This window comes from Pezoporus flaviventris, unplaced genomic scaffold, assembly GCF_033815535.1.
Source record: "Pezoporus flaviventris isolate CSIRO_AGI_PZ_B2104156 unplaced genomic scaffold, CSIRO_AGI_Pfla_v1 ptg000030l, whole genome shotgun sequence".
Classification (NCBI taxonomy): domain Eukaryota; kingdom Metazoa; phylum Chordata; class Aves; order Psittaciformes; family Psittacidae; genus Pezoporus; species Pezoporus flaviventris.
In genome coordinates this window covers 3,029,187-3,048,704 of record NW_026892578.1, presented here as the reverse complement: position 1 = coordinate 3,048,704, position 19,518 = coordinate 3,029,187, and the positions used below count along the sequence as shown (strand labels likewise).

The 19,518-nt window shown below is 41.4% G+C and overlaps 1 long non-coding RNA gene across 1 annotated transcript; it reads left to right on the top strand.

Moving 5' to 3' along the window:
* The first annotated feature begins 4,879 nt into the window (after positions 1-4,879).
* LOC133272529 (uncharacterized) lies at positions 4,880-19,508 on the top strand. The gene is made up of 3 exons (XR_009744460.1): positions 4,880-5,007; positions 7,442-7,620; positions 19,397-19,508. It is a non-coding gene; the product is annotated as an uncharacterized LOC133272529 (long non-coding RNA).
* Positions 19,509-19,518: the final 10 nt, after the last annotated feature.

Genomic DNA, 19,518 nt, shown 5'->3' with positions numbered 1-19,518 from the left:
TCCTCAGGTGACATGGGTTTACAATAAGGAAAAAGCCAGGGAAGTGGTGCTGGATGGGATGTTTTATATCATCAGGGAAATGCATTTTGTAAGGGCTTTGAAAGATGATTAATAGCATTAAGGGAAAAAAAAAACCTAAACAAACTACAACTTATACCTTTTATATGCTGATCATGGAATTTGCTGGCAAAGGCTTTTTGTTTTAATCAGTGCCTTTTGTTTCCTTCCACCCTGGCTGTGAGGTTCATGCCATGGTGCAGGAGCTGGGATGTCTGCTCATGGCTGTCTCACTGCATGGCTGGCAGGAGGTGCTGATACTAAGCTGAAACCAATTCTACCTTGTGTTTGGAAACCAGATGCATAGATATAATTATGCTAATCAGTGGAGTTATGCCCCTCCCACTTTTCCCATCACTTCCAGCTGAAGCACTTTTATTGTAATTGAAGTAGTATTATGCCACATTAATTTTAATTTTCCATAATACCCCCCACAGTTGGTGTCTGTCTTCATAACTCAGGGCCCCCTTTCACAGATGACTCATGTAATAGCTGATGTTATTAATTTATTACAATACTGCCTGCAATACCAATTTTTGCAGTGTTCCTACATTGCTCACAGACTTAAGATCTGGAGCCACTCATACTACTTACTGGTCGAGCAAAATAATTGGCAGCGTTAGTATAACTATTGTTTTGTAGGGCCCCAGGCCATGGCATTGCATGCTGGAGAGTCAGTGGAGCCTCTTGTCCCATCTAGGTGACTCGGAGCTTCCCAGCCAGCCTTCATCTGGTGCAGGAAGCATCTTTCTTCATGAGCAGTCCCACAGGCTGTGATGGAGTGACTCTGAGGTACGCCTCCACGCCACATGAGTCAGGACACCAGAATGTGCCCCTTAGGTGCTAATTAAAGTCCACTTCACACACAGGAATATACTTCCAATTAACATAGTATCCCTGGATTGCATTGTGGGATGTGGAGAAGAGCAGAAGCTATTGCAGAAAAAAAGTAATTAGAGTGTTTAAATGACAAGGCCCTCCTCGTGATTGATTAGTCTGTGTCGTATGAATTATCCCACAGTAACCCAGCTCCAGGTTCCAAACCAGATGCATATGTGAAGGTTTTTCCAGGACTTCCAAGAGCTGGGCTTCTCAACAGTCCGAAAATCTGAGAAATTTTGGCTTTTTCAGTTTCCTCACTCTTGAGCTTCCCACGTCACTGCATGGTAAGGAGCCAGAGCTATTAGCTGTTCAAAGACCTTGAGGAAGAATTTGTAAAGGACAACCAAATATGTCATGTAGAATGCTGCCCTGGGGAAAAAAAAAAAAAATAAAAAAATCTCTCTATATATATTCACAAATCTCCCTCCATGGAAAATCTCAAAGTTTATTGTTTTGTTTTGGAATGACTTCTCATTTTGGAATTTCACTTGAAATGCAGATTCAAAAAGTCTGCCAATTCAAGTCTCAGTGGTGATTCAGCTCTTACTCATCCATAAAATTCATAACTTTATGTCCTGTTTCTTAGTTCATAAAAGTTTATCGTCAGTTTATCATTACCATTCCTCATCTTTCCTCAAATGCTATCCAAAATAGTCTTCAGGAGAGAAATAAGGAGCCTGTCTATCTGAAAGACTGTGCTGATGCCCAGAATGTTTATTTTTCTACTCAGAACTAACATATTTCGCTTTTTATTCTACTTTAATGAAATACTGTAACAAGCCCCTCCATCATTTTGAACCTAAAAACTGTGAATGCTGTACCAAAGATCCGCTTCAACAAGAAAACCAGTGCCATCAAGTGGTCCTCCATGTGCCCAGGACATTTGCAAGCAATAATCACATCAGACTCCATTTTCTGCAGCTACCTACATTGGCTTCAGATGCACTTAAATTCCATCTCTCTTGTAGTGGTCTTCTAATGAGTATTTATATAAAGCTGTCATCACACTATGTACACAATCTGTGGTCCATGCCAGCAGAATGAGGGGTCTCAACACCACAGAAAGTCTTGAATTTAGCCATAAAAGCAAACACAAAATGCAGTTTAAGATGTAGCGAACTAGCAAAAGGGTTTTGGCACTTACAGTTTATATTCTTTTTGCTAAATCATTTACTTTTACAAGTATTTAAACAAGCACATGGTCACAGGCACACAACTTTTGAGTAGCTTCGTGTTTGATACTGTCATCCTGTGACAATGGTAAACACAGAAAATGCTGTTGCCTCCAACAGCAAACAAAATGCTTTTTGAGTAAGCTGCTACAGAAAGCTCTGCTTTTGTTTCCTCACAGGGATTCCAGCAGCCTTCCTCATTCAGGTCTTCCCAAATCAGACTCGAAGAAGGCCCTGTTCCAATTCTGGACACAAGGCATAAAAAAGCAGCACCAGGATCTTGCCAAAAAGTATCTGGTTATGAAAAGAATCATGACCATCCTGGAATACAGAAGGCAGGACAACAAGGTCCATAGTCTTGGTTAAACACATTAAACTGAGGGATCATGACTGATAGGCTGAATGAGAACAGCCCATGAGCCCAAAACAACGTAAAAGCACGTTTCCCCTCCTCTGCAGCCCACATACCTGGATGGATCTTCATGTGTAGCAAGAAAAACAGAATTATCTTGCACTACTCTAACAGAATCTTCTCTTTTGGTTGTTTTGATACTACATTTGCTTTGCTTTACCTTGTCTGGTGATTTCTACCACTGAAGAAACTTTTACTTGGAATGCACAAATATATCATCGGAATTTATTGCAAAGGGAAGAGGTTGATAAAAATGTTGAGTGATAAAAGAAAGCTTTAGAAGAAGTTAACATCTGAGAATGAAGAACCTGTTACAAAACCGCAATGCATAGTATCTATTCCTGAAAACCTGCCTATTTGATCAGTCTGCTGAAAAACATGTGAAAATGTAAACGGAAGTAACTGTAAGCATCTCCAGACACAGAGTAACAGCAATAAGATACCTAAGAGTCTACTCTGAGGTAAGGCATTGTGTTTGGAAGAGGATGCCTGGTTTCATTCTGAGAAGGGATGCTGGGCTTACAGCCCATTTCATTATATTGTTATAAGCTGTTCTCTCCTTTTCATTGTTTACAGACAGGGTCTTCTACCACCAACAGTTTCATGGAAGGCTGTAGGAACTGCATTTGTTTTCAAGACTTGCTGCTAAGGGCCAGCAATAATGAGGGTTGATAGGAATAGCTGGATAAAATGGCCAAGAGGTAGAAACATAATAGATTTTATATAAAAATAGGATGGCACTTAAGAGCTCCAGCTCCCTCCAGGCAATGAGGGAAAGTGCAAAGTGATTATAGCTCTGTTATGGCAGAGGTCTTCCCTTCTCAGTACCCACAGGTGGCTATTCGGTGCTTTCACATACCTGCAGCACTGCGCAAATTACCATCCTTTGCTAGGAAATCCCTTTCATTTGCATTGAATTAGGTCATTGTCCAGTTGCTTTTCCCACAAGCACAGGAAAAATCATAGATGCCTAGAAAAAGAGAAAGGACGCTTCCTATTTCCAAGAGGAGCAGAGGCGGGCAAGTAAAACAGAGAAATGACACTAAGCACAAAAAAATCGTACTCTTCAACTTTTAACACATTTTCTTATTTGTACTGATATGTGCTGCACAAAAGATAATCCCACTCAATTAAAGTGTAACCACAGAACCAGTCGAAGACAACAAAATATATACAGCTGCATATTAAAAATGACAGGCACAGTGTAGCCCCACAGAGGTGGCTTCATACATTAATAAGGGAAGAAGAGTGGCTGCTTGCATCTCTCTGCTGCTGGCTTGCTGAAGCTGTGGGTGTTGACATGGTGTCAGAGGCAGGAGCATAGGGCTCCCAAATAGCACTTAGCTCCTAATCTTGCTGAATTGCTTTACAAACATGAAGCCAATCTCATGGCAGCATGGAGAAGTAGGTGTTATCTCCCCTGCCCAAAGTCAAATAACTTGTATGGCCACACGTGGAGTCACCACGGCAGGGCCAGAGAGAGAATAAAGAAATGTCTGATTTTTTGCCATATCACAGAATCATCTAGAATCACAGAATGGTTTTGGGTTGGAAGGGACCTTAAAGATCATCTAGTTCCAAACCCCTGCCATAGGCAGGGACACCTTCCACTAGACAAGGTTGCTCAAAGCCCTATTCAACCTGGCCTTGAACACTCCTGCTGTGGTTTTCTGCACTGTCTTACCTCCTGAGCAACGCTGAGCAAGCCATGATCTATTAACTGTCTATTTATTAGACATACTAATAGCTGTCTATTGAAACCATCCCTAACTACTGGCTCCATTTGTTTCCTCAAAAACTGAATAGCAAAATTTGCCCTGAACACCGTGAATGCCAGACAATGACTTAAACACAGCCACTTCAATCCAATACTGAGGAACATCTAGCATTTAAGGACTATTTTATTGCCAGTCAGTACTTGTTGCCTACTATGGCTTCCAGCAGACTTTCCATCTTGGACAGTAAAACATCATTCATATGACTCTCTGAAACTGGCAGTGGCACATGCTAGTCTAACAAATCAGAAAAAGGTATTTTCCAGCTGTTTTTGCCAAGCAGCAAAGCAAGTCCACCAGCAGCAAAATGGGTGCTTGTGTAACCAGCCTCAGTTAACTGGGGCTGGGTGTACATATTATTATTTTAAAATATTTAATTAATGTTTATAAGAACCTTCCACAGGTTCTTAATGCTCCATGTCGCACTTGAATTGCCCTTCATAGCTGAGAGTCTAAAAGAACAAGCCCCGTACTCATTTTGGAGCGGGGAGACTATAAAATGCAGCACCATTTCTTACACTTTTAATGTAGCTCCTGTTTTACAAGTGCCTCTCTTGAGCTGTTAAACACCAGCTGTTTTCTTACAGGCACCACAGGAGAAGGGGGACTTGAAAACACATTACTGGAAGATGAGATGACCTCAGGGGGCTTCTTCCATGCAGAAGAGGATGCCAGGGAGCAACTTACGGGAGGGAAAGGAGAGAATGAGGTATACTCACAGATACCACAGATAAAAGGGCTGCAAAAAATGTAACCTACTGACATTAAATCTTAATCTTCCTTCTGGGTGTTTGCCTAGTAAGACACAATTTGTTGATTTTCAGTTCAGTTCAGAGTTAGTTAGGGTTTTTTTTAATGCAAGCTGTAGGACTTTCTTTAATTAATGCATTCCCCAGCTCAGTAACTGCAGCTGAAGCAGAAAATATCTCCTGGAAAAGTCTTTCATTTTGATTTTGAAGTTATTTGTGAAGAAGGAATCTTTGGCAAATTGTCCAGGGGGTATTTTCCTTTCCAGCTAAGACAGTTTAAAACATTTATCAGGATGACAGAAGCTTGTGTCATCCTTTAGACTTGTTTTTCACACTGCATCCTCCTTCTTGTTTATTACTTGAATGGCATTTTCATAAACATTGCATTTGTCTTTGTGTATTCTCAGTCTGTGCTGCACAAACTACATGGCTGTCATAAATGACAGGACTGCAGCTGAAGACAGCAGCAATAACATCAGGCTGTGAAGGCAGAGTCCTATTTTTAAATCTTTGTTTTGTTGAGAGGGGAGGGGGTTTCCTGTGAATATAATGAAGTGGCGGTTGGCTGCATGCTGCAAATAATTTCTCATGCAAATTTTACCCAAGGTTGTGCTTACAGTTCTGTTATAGCTCTGAATGGATAAAATAAAGTCAGCAATACAGGGGCAGTTCATTCGAAATAGAAAAGAAGTTATATGTCATCTTCATGACAAAAAGAATAAAATAACCCACTCCAGAGAAACAGGCATATAAAAATAATGAACCAACTGCAACGTGTGCAGCACAGCTCTAACCCATCTAAGCCAGAATCTATAGGAAGCTGTGGGAACCTCCCTGTAACCATCGGTGTGCACTGCACCAGGACCATGGGTTTCTGAGCAGCAGCTACCAGGAACCTCAACTCTATTCCTGCTCCCCAACTGCAGGTGAGCTAAATTTTTGCAGATTGCTATAGCAAAGCAGTGAGATGTTCATGTCTTCTAAGTCCTGCAACAAGCTTTCCAAGACCTTATTACACCACTCAAGAAACAGTGAGGAACAGTACTCTAAAATAAAGCTTAATTTCATCATTCAATCTTTCTGATTAATGCAATGAGGATTTAGTCATTCATTATTTACTGCAAAACTGGATTAAAATGTGCCCACCACTGAAATCACAACAAGGCTTTTATGCTAATCTCAGGAATAAACAGTCCAGTCATTTCTTTCAGGTCTGAAAATATATGTGCTGCAGTCAAAAAAATGATTATAAAAGCTAATTAGCTCAGTACAGTTAATTGATGTGTTCTGTGGCATCCTTAGAATTGAAATTCTGTAATTTTAAGTCATACATTAAATAAAATTAAGAAACAGATTTTAATTCTTAATCCCATTAAGCATGCGCTGTATTTTAAGCATGAGGGAGCCTGAAATTCACAGTAGGCATTTAATGAATAATCAGATCTGGAAGACATAATTTATCATAGCCACAGAAAAAGCTTGGTAAAAATCAAGTCTGTCAAGTTAATTAAATAAGTCTGAATATAGTGGATGGTGAGAAGATTTGCTGGCATTTATGGAGTTTAGGGGTTTTGTTGTTGGTTTTTTTTTTTTCCTTTAAAATTTATTTTGTGATACAGAAAAAAAAAAGGCAAAGTCTACAGAATATAGTATTATGAAACTTGACAAAAACTGTATTTAAATATTTAGTACCTACTGGAGGCACTTCATGCTTTTTATACAAAAAATACCTTCTGAGAAAACTCAGTCAATATTTAAGTGTATTTCATAAACATCTTAGCCTTACAACCCTTTAACCTGATGAGTCATTCCAGATCATGCCAGAACTTACTCATGAGGAAGAATGTAATTCTTGGATCCTTAGCTACTGACCTCACAACGCATGATGCAAACTACTAGCACGAGTGAGAAAACTAGGTGCAGTATCAGGATACTGGAATCTCCTGATGAAAGAGCCTGAGCTCTTGTGCTCCTTCAATGGGTAGCTCCCGCTGCCTGCCTACTATCATCCCTATCCATGTGAAAAACTGCTCAAGTGGATCAAGCGCTTGCAAGACCCAAGCCATAGTGTGTTGCCTCCTAAAGGGTGCAGTCTGGCAGTGTGCAGAGTCCCCTCCAAATCAGCTATGTACCTCCTAACTTTCATTGATGGCTTTTTTAGAGGGTTGGCAGTGACAGCAACTGCCTTCCAAAAACTGAAATCCTTACCTTAACAAAAAGATCACAAGACAGTTATGTGTCTGCTTCCCTCCCTCCAGACACACAGACAGATACACATGGATGCACCCATTCATACTATATATACATATACTTACAGGTATATGGGTGTATGCATACGTAGGTATATACACATTAAAGGTGAATTTATTTGGATTTGTTTTTTTTTTTTTTCAGGCTTCAGGATCCCTGCTGTTTCAAATACTTCCATGATGGCTGCCAACAGGAGGGGAAAGACAAGAGGGAAGAATCTCGTAAAATCCCGTGACTCAGGAAGCTCGGGTTCCAGATAAAACCTTGTTACTCATGAAGAACCTGTGAACATTGGAAGGGACTGAACCAATCCCACAGCACAGGTTAGCAATGCTTAACAGGTTTCCCACTTTGAACTTTTGTATTTTGAGGTATATTTTTGTTACTACGAAAAAGCAGCTAAATAAGAACCTTGGTCTTGGTATTTCTGTGACATTAAGAAACTGTCATCATTCCAGTATTATTGATATTTCAGAGTAATAATTGACTACCCACTGTTTCACCAAAAATAATATTTTGGTGTGACTGCAGGTAGAGGCGGGTTTTCCCCTGTTTGGTAGTTTCTTGCTATACAGCAAAAGGTATGTTTTGAGGGTTTGCCCCAAGTCAGTCTCCTGACACCAAATTGCCATGTTTCTAGTAGAACCATGTGGTCATAAAACCTTCCTGCAGCTATTGGCTTTGCAGTGGACCTTGTCCAGATCCTCCCTCCCATCATGGAGAATGTACCAGAAGATATATTGCAGCCTGGGATGCTCTATATTCTACGGATAAGTTTTCTGCTGGGATCAGAACTGACAGTGAACTCTAATTCCTCTTTATGCTCTTTCCTTGTAATATCTTCCTGACTGCAGACTCTTCCCAGTTTCAGAGGAGAGACTACGATGCAGGGTTGATGAGTGGTACTTTCTCACTCACAAACACACTGCCAAGGCAGAGCGTTTACTCCTATTCTTCCAGCAAGTAACAACTAGGAGCTGCATTAGTAAATAAAGCAAGCGCTGAGCCTGGAATGGGAGGTTAAACATCCTGCTGGAAAGTCAGCAGTTTTAGTCATGGTGTAAAATCTCCCATGACGGCATTCCTTTCTGAAACCTGATCCCGGAGAGAACAGCTTATGGAGCTGAAGAGATGCCAGGCAATGATCTACGGCCCTGGCCTTCCTGAAATGTATTCCTCCCCAGCATCTGTAAGCTCTCAAGTCATCCATGTAGTCCTCACGTATATGTAATACATCCTTGAGCCATGACTTTTTCTCCTGTGGTTCAAAGCTGTGTTTTCATGTGCCTCTGAGCACTTTAACTAGGCACAACGTTGGGATACAGATCCAAACAAAATAATATCAGCTTTCCTGGTTTTAGAGCATAGTTTATGCCCTGCTTGGCTGAATTAATAGAAACATTTGGGAATCACCCCCAACAAACTTCTTGTAAGCTGGAAGTCTGAATGTTACAGCTAAATCCAGGCAATCACATGAGTATGAGCATAATCAGGACCATACATCTGAAGCGTGTCTTCAGCAGTTTCCGGGAAGTTTGGATCTGCCATAAGAATTGCAAAAGTTTTAAAACTCTTTCTGTTCAAACCTGTTATTAAGTACAGCAAAATTGTTTCTAGCTAAATATATCTATAAACCTTAATGATTCTGGGGCTTTTCTTCCAGATTTTGGAACTGGGGTAGGGGAAAGAGGGAGAGAGAGGACTTCTCTTGGAAACTTGGGCATTCAGTCTTTAACCACAATTGATCTGATTCCCAAATAAATTGTAGCCTAAATCATAAATCAACTAAAGCAACTGAAGTAATTTTCATAAGAGATTCCAGTGCTGAAATGTTCAGTCTGTGTAGAGTTTGGGATGGATGTACCATGTTCAGGACTTTCAGCCAACCCCTGAAATTAATGTGCACTTTTTCCATCTGAGCTGTTATGCCACAAATTCAATCTCACCCTTGAAATCACAAGTTGCACAGAAAGCAAAACAGCACTCAGAAACACAAGGCAGCTCTTCTGCATGGGATCTGTCTGGCTGCATATTGGAAAGGCATGCTGTCTTCAGGTGACTTATTTCCTGGATAAAGTTGGACAAAAATGTAATTACTTTTGTAACTTTATCAAATGTTTTAAAAGCATCTCTGAGGGTAGTACTGCTTATAACAACGTCCTGAAATGCCATCTGAAGGCACTACTGCTGGCAAGGAGTATCTGTAGTTCATGATTCCTTCTTTTACAATCTGGCTACCAAACCCAATACTGAACCTGCTGTGGTTTCCCACAGTTGTTGATCCCAGGTCTAGACACAAGGTACACCTTTAATTACTGATACAATTATTTCCACCAATGTATGGGGTATGTTGTAGAATCCCATAAACTACATAATTGCCTGCAAGTAGCATTTATGTCATTATCCATGTATCATAGTCACAAAACCACATGCTCTTTACTGAGGAAGTCTTTACTGTCATTTCTGTACACTTCTCTCCAGAAAGTCTCCTGGAAATAACCTTCAAGATTTAAAGAGTTACAGCTTTTATTTGCTGGCTTCTTCTTGAGTGCACATGGAATCAGCAACTGCCTTGTCTGAGAACAAGGCCAGCCCTTAAAACCAGCATACTTCCGATCCACATTAATTCGGATTCCTATCAGGCATTGGGGTGGTTTGTCAGAGATAGGATCATTCTGGATTGCAATCATAATTCAGGGAGTTTTCAGCACATGATGATATTTGATTTTTTTTTTCCTCCTAAAACAGGCGGTGAGAAGTTACTTTGCACTCAAGGTTGCCCTACAGTTTGGTAAATATGGTGCTCTGAAAAAAAGAGGAAAAGAACAGCTAAAGCTGATTAAAGCTACAGCAGTGTTCTACTGAAGAGCACATTTTCAGTCTGATCGGCATATTGGTTCCCCATGACACATAACATATACTACTTGGTATTTACATTAGGATGTTCCCTTTCTTTTTCTGAGATTACTGAAAACTTGGTATGTCTACAGCATTATGAGTAGCCTTTGAAAGTTATTTACAGGTAACAGGAAGGGATCTGGTGGCCTCTTATATTTGTCTTGAGTCTTCCAATTAAAATATTCAGGCAGTGTGAAAACTTCATCTGTATCTGCTTAGTCAAAAGAAGCCCATAACCAAAACCTGTTCAGCAGTCAAGCCCAAGAAGTAGTGGGACAATGGAGATAGATATAAAAAATCATCAGAGGAATGGAACATATTGGAGAACTGAAACATGCATATATCAATTCTTGAGCAGCATAAAACATTTAGCTGCTTACTGATTTCATATAGTACTCACAGAAGGGTCTATCTAGTAGCTGGAAGAATGAGTAACGGCTGATCTCATGATCACCTTAGAAAATAAGTACTCTTATAGTTGGGTCTTTTTTTCTTCACATCACCTCCTGGGTTCCTCTTTTGTTAGAGACTTTTGCTGATAATAAAACGTTTACAATATGCTAGGTAAGTGGAAGGCAGTCAGATTACCAGGTATGATGGGATCACAGCTGAAGGCTGCCAAAGGACCATCTTCCTCCTGTGCATTAAGGGAAGCACTGGAGTCACACTGTGAGGATGGGAGGCACAGCATTGCAGTCCCACACTAACAGCAGATGGATGGGCAAATCTCAGATATTTTTTGGCAATGGGGGATCAATAACTCTCACATTCAGAATGATGGGAAAAAAGAAAAACTCTGCCCTTCCTTCAGCAAGGAGACAGCACAGATAGCAGGGTCTTAGCCACATGTTCCGTATTTCTGTTCATGAGCACAAAAGGCCCTGCTTACTAAGCAACTTCCTCTTCGGGGAAAGAAACAAGGCAGACCCTCCTGCACAGAGCCTATTAGACCACACTCACTGTTTAGAGCCATCTGATACCCTGGGAGAAGAAGAAAGAATTCAAATATCTGAAACCATCAGAGTGAGGACTGTGCAAAAGAATAATTAAGTTATCAGGTGGTGGCACGTGCTATAATTGCTGGATTGTAGGGAAATAGCATTCAGCAGCTGTTACTTTACCAGCGTTACTAACTCCAGTTCCCTCACAGACATAAATGAAAAAGAAACTCCAGCTGTCTGCTGCCTACAGATCTGAGATCACAAGCCATGGGCCTCAGAAAGGACTTTTGCCCTAAATGTCTGCATTTTATTACAGCTGTAGATATACACCATAAATAAAATGAATGAAAATATTCATTTGCTTGGTAACTAAAACAAATTTTCTACCCATTAATGTGCTCCTCAAAGTATGAATAAATGTGGACTGATGTCAAATGAGTCACAGATATAATAAAATAATTATGTTTATCTTTACATGTCAGCTGTTGTGCTATATGAAAGTCATTTCACATTACAGAGCTTGTAAAGTTAAATGAGATTGTGCCACAACAGTAATAAATTATTCTAGGCCTTTCTTTTCTGTGAATAAGGAAAAAAAAAGAGAACAAAACCCCATGATGTACAATTCTAATGTTAATCTTCATAAGAACATCTATTTTACTTGAGGCAAAGTCTTAAACAACTGTTTTATTGCAAAGGTATTGGTAACCCACCTGGATCAGTGCCTTAATAACCCTACTAATCTCTGACCACAGAACAGCCCTAAACTGAACTGGCAGAGGTATGAGTCAATATTTCACTGTGATAACGAGGACAAGACATTTTGGCAAACTGCCTTGGTTGCTATCCGTTTACCAAGAGAAATGTATTTGCAGCAAGGTTGGGTCACCTAAAAGCAGGACTCTGCAGGTCTAGCTCCCAGTTCAAGGGCTAGATTCAGGCTCAGAGGAGTCTTGTGAGTCTTTCATCACCGCCTTGACTTGAATTAAGCTTTCCACTGCACGAAAACTGTGCACAGCTTTAACTCAACCATTACCTTTTGGGCAGCTCAGTTGCCTCTTGGTTGCAGCCCCCAGTCCCTGATCACTCCTATACAGGTGAGAGAATGAATACTTTAAAATGATTGGGCCAGACAGCCTCCTGCAAGAGATGGTGCTCTATTTTATTAATAACATGCTATGCAGCTTCATACTGTAATTGCTGCCTCTGAGCCAGCGGCAGTGAAGGAAGGCAATGATGCTTTTCACTCAGGGCACGTTACTGCCTTTTCCTGGTAGCCTTTGCTTACTTTACACCTGCAGCAGTGGGCTCAACATAGAAAGAGCATTTCTTCTATGAAGACATTTGGTGGCCTTGAGTAGGAGGAAGGCTTTCCAGTCAGTGAGTTAATACTCTTTGAGGGTAAAGGGAAAGCAGAACAATGTCGTGACAGTGCTTTTGGACGGCAGGGCCAAAGACTTTTGCCACTAATTTGAATATATAGGCTGTGCATCTTGCAAAGTAGAGTCTTATGAAACTTTTCTTGATGTGCAGGATGGAAAAAAAGCAGAAACTTGGCTTCTTGGAAATCCCAAATAAACAGCAAGCCAAAAAGCATCAATAGGGCAACCTCCACAGAGGCAATTATTTGCATTGAGGAAGCTTTTGCTGGGGGTTTCCCTCTACTTCTGGTCAGAAGATGGTTTAAGTGAGGCAAAATTTAATGTACTGAATTCAGAATGAGTAATACAGGGAGTCTGCCTGCCCAGGGAAAGGCCATCAGAAACTCTTATATGACCATTTACTTTGAAGAGAGTTTGCATAAAGGCAACTTATATTTTGTTAGCTCAAGAAGATAATGCCACTGATAACACCATGGACAGGCTACCTACGGAGCTCTAAACACTGAGACAGAAATTCAGGGTATTTTTTCAAAGGTATCAGCTGTGAATTCCCAGCCTCAGGGTGAGTCATTTAGACCAGATGCAGAATTTCAAGGAATCATTTCTAGTCAAGTGACTAAAGAGTTGGAGGAGGCCCAGCAATGCATTCATAGGCATCCCATGGGTCAGATGAAAGAAGCTTAAGGGGGTCCCTGGCCAGAAGGTATTTGCATATGATGTAGAGACAAAGGACAAAGAAGGTGGAGCTCCCCAAACTATTGGGGGGGGGGAAGCCTCATTCAGGAAAACAGGAGCTGCAGGGATGTCGGCACACAACGACTGGAGCAACATGTGTGACGAGCTGTCCAGGCACCTGCTGCTCTCTGCGGAAATCAACAGCTGAAAAGGGATGCGATTTTGAGAAAATATGATCCACAAAAAGTACTTAGGAAGAAAACGTACTGCCAGAGTAACACCAGGAGCTACTAATGACCGACTGATGCAGACACCAAAAGAAATTAATCCCCCATCAAATTTGGAGTGTGTATGAGAAGTCAGGGGATTACAATGTGTAACCAGTACTTCTGTTGCTATCGTACTGACGTCTTCATCTAGGGGCCCTGGAGGGGCTCTAGGCTAGTGAAGCAGAACTGAGCCCCTCTGCAGAAAGGTGGCAGGAAGAGATGTGGCTTCAGGGAGTTCTCCAGGCTTCAGGTGTTTCTAGAATGAGTATGGAGTGACAAAGATTAATTGCTCCCCGTGATAGCTCTAAACTAGGTCATTGTGCAATAGTACACCTAAGTGAACCTGCTGGAGTATTTGAAACTACAGCTGTGCCATCAGGTTTTCTTCTTGTCAGGATGCTGCCTCATGTGGCATCAAAACTTGATCTCTAAGCAAGAACAAAAAATGTGATTGATGTTACCAGGCCCAAAGGACAACAGACAAATGTTTCACAGCATGCCATGGCAAAGGAGTGTGGAACGTCCAACTTTGTCTAGAAATTAGGGAAACATTCACAAAAGGCAAAGAATAGAAGCTAATGCTCTAATACAACCCATTTTCCTTAAATCTGCAAGTATTTGAACAACACAAATGGGTGTAGTATGAGGTGACATGCCACAATGTACCCTTGCATCTTTTTTTTTGTCATAGTGGATAATTGTACAGGATCACATCTGGAGGTGGGAAATGGCCTGACCATGTTTACGACATCTTGAACTTCCCATAGGCAACTATTAAAGAAAAAAACACAAACAGATAAAACTCAACAACTTCCTGAGTCACAGCTTTGCAGTAACTCCGAGAAATTCAACTCAAAACAGTGGGACACTCCTGACGTCAAGAGCAGAATGGGAGTCTGGGTCATCCAGTGACATTGACACTAACAAATTAAGACAAACCACTGCAAGTCCTGCAGGCTACCTTTTGTATTCATGCACACACCAGAGATATTTCAGAGGATGAGAAATTATCTAACTCAGGACATGAAAACTGAAGGCACCCAAGAAAACCCACAGGAGGAAAATCCACCCTAGGCTAAAGGATCTCTGAGGCTTTTTCAGAAAATGACTTAAGACGGTTTAACTCACTGGGGATGTCCTTAGCTTCTGCACTTGAAGCCTTCAAGAGAAAAATAACACTAATTGCATGGGCCTGATCAGCACAACAAACATTTTTGTCTCACCAGTAACCTCGAAAGAAGAATGTGGGGTATCCTCCACACTTGACCAGACAGTCTCATGCTGGAGGAACCTGCAAACACTGGTGGTCTTCCTGCAATCACAGAGATCACGGCAGTGATTAAACTGTTAAAAATAAAAATTCTTGCTAACAAAACAGGGACAAGTTGCAGAGAATGCCTGGAGGTGATGCTGTGCAGTTGTCTTAGTTGGAAGCTGTTTGTATTATATTACACTTTTGTGTCATATGTGTTTGATGGGTGCGTAGAGGCTAATGGAAGTTGTGCCAGAGCTTTTACTGAGTGCTCCTCTAAGTCTTAAGACTTCTAAGTGTGAATGATAAAACAGCCTATTAGAAGATAGCTTTCCATAGATAAAGTTATGCCTAACATAAAGTCTTCAATGCTAAAAGTACTCCTAAGATATTTACTTTATTTCACATCTGATCCCAGCTGACTGAGAAGAGCAACAACTGGAATTTCACAGTACCCCACCCACAATCTCTTCAGGAAGATCAGTCCTGTAAACTGTAGGATCTGTGTGTGTAGAGATTATACTTTATGGTCATATAACTAGAATATCCTAGAACAAAAATGCTCAGACTACAAATTGACATTGTTGTATAAATAAAAAAAAGCCATCTGAAATAAGGCTTTATCCGTCACCACTTTTGAGTGGGGTGAAGCAGCACATCTGGTCTCCAATCCTGTAACTGACGGGCTGAACCGGGGTTGGGAGCACTGTGGAGCTGCCACTGCCTAGGAGGAAGGGAGTGCCTGGCATTAGTCACCAGAAACCAGGTCTGAATCAGTTCACAGAGTCCTGATTCAGCAAGTTAAACACTGGTGTGAAAGAGAAGACAGGCCCTCGGCACTCTGCACTGAAGTGGAAAACTGCTGGGAAACCTAAAGGAATGCCCGGAACATGGCTCTGGATATCCAGCAGAACCTAGGACTGGGACAGGCCACCCGGGTCTCCATGGGCTTGGACACAGGCATGGGACATAGGTGTGCTGGGGGAAGATACCCTATGTCTGTGAAGGACAGTGACCACAAGAGGCATATGAGGTGGCCTTGGGAGCCCAAAGCCATGTTCAGTTTGCTTTTCCCCATCTGTTTTTGCTCACCCTGAGCAGATGATATGCAGGCTTATGCTCAGGCCTCCCGTACCCGAGAACGACTGCCCACAGTTACGCAAAGCAAATGTGTGTTTGGGGAATGCCACGTCAGCAGTCCTCCTAGGGTGCATGGAGGATCAGTGCCAGCCCTGTATGATGTTTACATAAGAGGATTTGATCTGTGCTTCCTAGTGTGATTCACTGGGCTCTGCCCCACTGGAGTAGCTAGAAGTTAATTCCTGTGCTTCCTTACTTGCTCCTGGTGCTCTGCTTTCTACAGCAACTGCGTCGGTAACAGTACCATTGCAGCAGGCGTTATGGTCCATTTTTAACACAGATATATTTAATTGGCATTTTTGGTTTTCCGCATATTTCTTCTAACCATATTTTCTTGAGCTTACAACCTTAATTTTTCAACTGCAAATCCTGCTTTCTTTATTTAGCTGAAACCCAGAACACTAACATTTAGAAATGCAGACTTGCCAGCACTGTTTAAACACCCTCCTTTAAATATGTAGGCTTGCAAAAATGAAACTGGTGCCCCTGTATTTTGAAGAGCTAAAAATGATACTGGTTTCAAAGATATGAAACATGAAAAGAAATTAAATGTTATGAAAAATTAAATTAAATTGAATTCTACTCGGTTTTTACTTGTGCTCGAGAAACTTGCACAGCTTTCTGTATAGGCAGCCACCAGGCTACCAGATCAGTTATCAATGACCAGATGTAGTACCAAGCTTGAGAATTTCACAGAATGTCACTACAGTGCTGGGTTCGGGGGTTTGGCCTTTTTTGGCTATCGTTTTGTTGTTTGTTTTTAATTAGGGACAGTAGTTTCAAAAATACGCTTTCCCATCTCTTTTATAAGTACATAGGTTATCTGTGTGAAGCTTTGGTGTTCCCTCTTCCCACCTTTCAGTCAGCGTACATATTTTGTTTCTCAGTTTTCTGACTTGAAACAGATCACAAGACTTAAGAACCACACAAGAATCTAACAAAGCTTTGCTTTCCAGTATTTTTAAGTATTTTCCTTCCTCACACTGTAGGAGGGATATGCAGGCAAACCAGAAGGGATACTAAATAACTGTGTTTTGAGCAGGATCGAGAGTCTGATATCTGCAAGCTCTGGACGTGCCCAGCCCTCATTGGGCTCAGGCTCTTGATTATTATACTGAACAATCCTTGCTCTCTATCTAGCATGACTACTGCTATGCAACATTTTCATGCAGCTTTATTGTTAAAATGCAGGTTATCGCAACAAGTATGCACTTTGGCAGCTAATTTATCTTGGTTTGTTCTTCTTCCTGCACATTCGTTTCATTTTTAAGTGTGGTGTGGCTTTCTGGATACTTTTTAAGATCAGCAGATGTTGCTTAAGGGAGAAGCTGCACTCCCAAGATCCATCTGTTGTCTTTTTTTGCCCAAATGGCTCTCTGGGGATGTTTCTGTTACTAGTGTTGCCATGAAAGGAGGCTGATGGCTGTCTGCACAAGCCCCAGCCAGGAAGTCCCTTTGGCTGCTTTTCATCTAGTCCCTTTCTTCTGACACGTCCAGCTTTGGTGGCCTACAAGGAGTCAGGCCTCCTCCTGTAAGAGCTATTGTGACCACTTGAGACACACAAACCACACTGTCTCAAAGTACAATGAGAAGAAGAGGAATGTTGGCAAGAGAAAATTCTGTATAAGCTATGATTAAGACATTAACAGAACTGTTGTTTATTACTCAATTTTCTCCAACAGCAACCAAGATCAGAGGTTTCGTCTTTTATCCCCCAATAAACCCTTATCTGGATCAAGTTTAGTCATATTCAGTTTACAGATTTTCTGCCGGACTCCCTCTTAAACGGGTTTTTCAAGAACTTGCAAATGTACTTTATTCAGTTCAGCCCTGTTTGACCATTTCCTCCCCATTCATCACCTAAATCATTTCTGCACAATTCTGGATTTTGTTGCTTGCTGCTTTTTTTGGACCTACATGAAACCTATTTTTCTTTGAAAAGATTAATTTCATTTTGAAGTAATTTTAAATATGTCAGTTTAGAGCTGCTCTGGTTTTAATTAATTTTTCTTTGTTTTCAATATATTGTCATTTTTACATCTTACTTGAACAATCCAAAGGAATTATGTACTATGAAATATGAAATTTTATACTAAAAGTGTTGTCACAAAAACACTTTGCTTCCACTGCGCAATGACTGGCAATTTGCTCTGTATCTGTGTATGACTGCTGCAGAAGCCATTATGAGAGCTAACTACTGCAACTAATCAAAAGTGTCCATGCAGAGTGGTGCATGCAGTTGCTTGTGGTCAGAGCTAGCTGGACATAAGCCAGACTGGTCTGGATATCAGGTACTTGCATTAATCAAAAGTTCAGAGCTGTGTTGTTATGTCCTGCACGGAGCACTTAGATGAGCAGTGTCATATTGTTGGAGTTTCAGATTTCATATCAGAGTTGGCCTGCATCCTGGGACCTCAAAGCATAAGAGCAGGCAAGCAACTCTCACACCCATTCATGTAGATGTAACCCCTGAGGTATGTGTAAGGTCTTTTAATATTCCAGAGAAGACATTGGTTCCCAAATGCTGTCTTCTCCATGTTTCTCAGTTCCCCCCCGCCCCCCCTTCTTTCTGTTAGATGAAATTCCACCTTTGTCTTAGTTCATGCCCAGATGTCTATACCTCATTTCAGACCGGCAAGGCTGACAGGTCTTGTGCTGCCAATGCAATACCTGGAAGTGCAGCTGGCTCTTCTTAGAAATAAACTTCTCCAATACACTACTTTTTCAGGAGCCTCAGAAGCCCAGGCTTCCTTGGCCCTTTAACCTACCCACAGCTCCTCATCCAAGGCAGCACTTCGTCTTTTCCACCTTTTTGTACTCTGGTGTATTACAAAAGACTGGGATGTCTCATACTCAGCCATATCTCAGCTTATGCAGACTGGGATTTGATAGACACTAGGCACAATTTTCCAGGACAGGGTGAGGCTAGCCTCGTTAGGATGAGCCAGCACTGGGGACTACAGCCAAATCCTGAAGCACCGGCTATATCCCATTTGTGTGACTGCTCAGCCCCACACTGTTACTGAAGCCTCTTGCAGAGTTGTGTTATTCCTGTCCCTCCCAGCTGGTGCCACTTCTCTTTTTTTCTGCCCTGACAGATGTGGTATCTTTCAGAAGGGTGAAAGGGAGCCTAAAACACTCATGTGCTCCATACCTCAGCTCTGCAGACCCCACTCTTGCCCCCAGCGCCTATAGCACAAAAAGGATAGCACAGAGCATTTTAAAAGAAGGTGCGGCGGTCACAAATAAATATGGAAGCTGAGGGAATAGAGCCATGAAAGATGATACTTGTATTCTATAGACCTTGGAGCTAACCCTCATTTGTAAATATCTCTGTTTTGCTTCTTGAGAGACCTTACTTCCCAGTGTGAGAGATGAGATAATAAGCACTTGGAGACATGTTAAAGTGATGTCAGTCAGTCCACAGCAATAAAAATACCAGGAAAGGTGTTTCCAAGCCTACAATGCTGCACCATAACAGTCTACCCGAGCTTTTGGTCTCATGGTTTTATTTACTTATTTATGCCCATTTTAACATGCAGAAGTGAAAGAGGTGCTTACCCACAGCAGCAAAGGGGAAGTTGGACAACAGTGAAAAGCCATCATTTATACAATCCAACCCAGAAAGAGAAATGAAAGAGACAGCAGAAGACCAAAAAAGGGC